General features: G+C 33.6%; 1 non-coding gene across 1 annotated transcript; it reads right to left on the reverse strand.

Annotated features, from left to right (window-relative positions):
• Nucleotides 1–3,613: 3,613 nt before the first annotated feature.
• LOC113222859 lies at nucleotides 3,614–3,804 on the reverse strand. Its single transcript, XR_003308555.1, has one exon. It is a non-coding gene; the product is annotated as a U2 spliceosomal RNA (small nuclear RNA).
• Between the last annotated feature and the right edge of the window lie 342 nt (nucleotides 3,805–4,146).

A 4,146-nucleotide genomic window follows, 5' to 3' on the forward strand; every position in this document is an offset into this window, starting at 1 on the left:
GCTTTAAAGTTCATATGGAACCAAAAAAGAGCCCCCATTGCCAAGACAATCCTAAGTCAAAAGAACAAAGGTGGAGGCGTCACGTTATCTGACTTCAAACTATACTACAAGGCTACAGTAACCAAAACAGCATGGTACTGGTACCAAAACAGAGATATAGACCTATGGAACAGAACAGAGTCCTCAGAAATAATACCACACATCTACAGCCATCTGATCTTTGACAAACCTGAGAGAAACAAGAAATGGGGAAAGGATTCCCTATTTAATAAATGGTGCTGGGAAAATTGGCTAGCCATAAGTAGAAAGCTGAAACTGGATCCTTTCCTTACTCCTTATACGAAAATTAATTCAAGATAGATTAGAGACTTAAATGTTAGACCTAATACCATAAAAACCCTAGAAGAAAATCTAGGTAGTACCATTCAGGACATAGGCATGGGCAAGAACTTCATGTCTAAAACACTAAAAGCAATGGCAACAAAAGCCAAAATTGACAAATGGGATCTAATTAAACTAAAGAGCTTCTGCACAGCAAAAGAAACTGCCATCCGAGTGAACCGGCAACCTACAGAATGGGAAAAAATTTTTGCAATCTACTCATCTGCCAAAGGTCTGATATCCAGAACCTACAAGGAACTCAAACAAATTTATAAGAAAAAAACAAACAACCCCATCAAAAAGTGGGCAAAGGATATGAACAGACATTTCTCAAAAGAAGACATTCATACAGCCAACAGACACATGAAAAAATGCTCATCATCACTCGCCATCAGAGAAATGCAAATCAAAACCACAATGAGATACCATCTCACACCAGTTAGAATGGCAATCATTAAAAAGTCAGGAAAAATAGGTGCTGGAGAGGATGTGGGGAAGTAGGAACACTTTTACACTGTTGGTGGGATTGTAAACTAGTTCAACCAGTATGGAAAAGAGTATAGCAGTTCCTCAAGGATCTAGAACTAGATGTACCATATGACCCAGCCATCCCATTACTGGGTATATACCCAAAGGATTATAAATCATGCTGCTATAAAGACACATGCACACGTATGTTTATTGTGGCACTATTCACAATAGCAAAGACTTGGAATCAACCCAAATGTCCATCTGTGACAGACTGGATTAAGAAAATGTGGCACATATACACCATGGAATACTATGTAGCCATAAAAAAGGATGAGTTTGCATCCTTTGTAGGGACATGGATGCAGCTGGAAACCATCATTCTTAGCAAACTATCACAAGAACAGAAAACCAAACACCACATGTTCTCACTCATAGGTGGGAACTGAACAATGACATCACTTGGACTCGGGAAGGGGAACATCACAAACCGGGGCCTATCATGGGGAGAGGGGAGGGGGGAGGGATTGCATTGGGAGTTACACCTGATATAAATGACGAATTGGTGGGTGCTGACGAGCTGATGGGTGCAGTATACAGCATGGCACAAGTATACATGTGTAACAAACCTGCACGTTATGCACATGTACCCTAGAACTTAAAGTATAATAATAAAAAAATAAAAAATAAAAAAAAGAAAACAGACTAATATACTATCCTAACCTAAAAAAGAAAAAAAAAGAAAATTGATTAAAGTAATTTGCCTTCTCCTAGAGGGATAAGATAATAAGGATTCAAACACACACACACTCACATGTTCATGCAAATCCATTCAGTTTGTCTCTTGTACTATTTTTTTTTATAATCTAGTTGAATCTGATTGTAATAAAAATGAGAGAAACACCTACAATTTTACATAGTTGGAAGATAGATCATTAGATTTTTCATTCCTAGTCATAAGGGATCTGAGTTCATTCCAATACACTGATTAAAACTGAAGGGTCCATCCCACCATGATTGTAGATTCCATTAAACTCTTCCCCTATATCCAGCTACTCACAAGACTGCATGATCTGCCTCCTAAATGTCTTTCCAACCTTTTCTCTCTCTGCCCTATCCATTATTTATTAGAATAAAGCTCTCTTTCTATCTCTTTCTTATAGAACCAAACTCTTCCTGTAAATTACACTGGTTCAACTGTTTCCTACTTCAGAGATTTTGACCTTCCTATTTATTCTGCATAGAATAGCTTCACTTAGCACTAGAGATTACTTTCCCCTTCTCATTCTTCATTCCTAAATTAAAATATTATTTTTGTAAAGGCATCATCCTTGACAAGTGTGTCTGTAAAGATGTCAACCTTCCCACCTGAATCTATCAGTCTCTATTTTGTTGTTCTACTCTTTTCTAAATTTATACTACTTCATACCACTTTGAAAACTCCTGGTTTGTTTGTTTACTGGCTATTGTCTTGTTCCTACCCTACAATGTATATTCTCATGAAGGAGAAACTCTGTGGGTCCTTTTTGCTACACATGTCTCATTAAATAGTCATAGAATAGACTAATCAGTAAATTAATGAGTCAAGATTGAATTTGTAAATAGAATATTTAAGTTATAAGAGCAAATCATCTATTAATTAAATTTATCTTGTTGAAGTCACTTGAGCCTCCAGACTTTCCACTACAAACATGAATAAAATTGCCATGATCATTAAATTAGATCATTGGACATTGTAAAGCATTTATTGAGGCAAACTATTATTATTGAAATTAGGTGAAATATAACTATATGTGTGAGTATGTGTCTATGTGTATAAAATAGTATGTGTTTCTATTCTATTATCTGCAATTAATAGTATTGTATTATCTGGAATTCATGAAATGTGAGGAATTTGTAGAAGACTAATAATAAAAATTCATCATAAATTCAGAAGTCATGACTTTTCCACAAGAGCAAAAATAATAAATTGCTATAAAATAATTCATTAATATTAAACAATTTATTTTAAAAAGTAACTTTCCGGTAGCCATTGTTATGCTTTTCATTATTTTGCCTTATAAAAAGTAACCATTCTGCATTTTAATCTTCTTTTTGACACTAAAATAAACATTTTTTTACCTACTCCAGAGCTCACAATCAATGAGACAATAATTACTGTATATTCATAGAAAAAGAGTCTTGAGCAATATTAAAATGTTCACTATCCACTATAATAGTGATAGAGAAAATGAAAATTTCTGATTAAGATATCAACTGAAAGAAAAAGACCTCAAAAAAACTTTTATTGTTTACTTGGCTTTCTGTAATGCAAAAAAAAAAAAAAAAAAAAAAAAAACCACAAAATAAATAATGTTGGCTTAATTTAACTGTCACCAGAAAAGTCCTAGAACTGAATTTCTTTCATAGTTAGGAAAACAATGTGAAATTCTTATTTCAGTGCTGAAATGAGAAAGGAGAAAGGCTCATAGGATTTCAAAAATTCAAAAGAAGTTTCACAGTCATTATTTGTGATGGATTCCTACCTGGGATTTAATGGTCTCCAAGAGATCTCAACTCATCTTTGAAATACCTTAGTAGAACAAATGACCAAAGAAAGGAGACTTACCCACAGTAAGCCAAGTAAAATGTTGATTCTTTCCATTTAGCTAGACTGTAGTAACTAATAGTTACATTTCAGATCAAAAGGTCTCATTTAATACTATGCAGTACTTTGTTATGTTTAAAAGAAAAGTAAGTAAATATTGTATTTTTTAAAATTTCTCTTGGAGGTACCATTTCTGAGACTATTGATAGGCCAAGTCAATATGTGAAGTGGATTGAACAAGCTCCTATTCCATCTCTGAGTTCCAAAAATTCATTTAATATTGCATCCTCAAATAGAGGACATATCAAGTATTAAACTGGAAAGAATAGATACTACACTTGATCTTAGCCAAAAGGCTGAGAAACAATCATATATCATCTCATAATAAATGTATTACATCTTCATAGATAGTAAATAGCGGATATTTCAAAATACACAGTTAATACATTAGGCATCATAATAAATACTTCTAAGAAATCAATTGAAAACAAATGATCTAATCCAATTCTCTCTTTCTGCAAATAAAGTATGAAAAGCCTAGTGTGCAAATAACTAGTCCAAGGTTACTCATTTTCTTATGACCAAGTGTGTAACTACAAATAGTATAATGCTAATCTGGTGCATACTTATGTTCATTAAAGAGAAGCATTTCCCATATTGCTATCCTTGACTTGAGAAAGATATAGTTCAAATCCTGCTTCTTCCTAACC

Source organism: Piliocolobus tephrosceles, unplaced genomic scaffold (assembly GCF_002776525.5).
Source record: "Piliocolobus tephrosceles isolate RC106 unplaced genomic scaffold, ASM277652v3 unscaffolded_35732, whole genome shotgun sequence".
NCBI lineage: Eukaryota > Metazoa > Chordata > Mammalia > Primates > Cercopithecidae > Piliocolobus > Piliocolobus tephrosceles.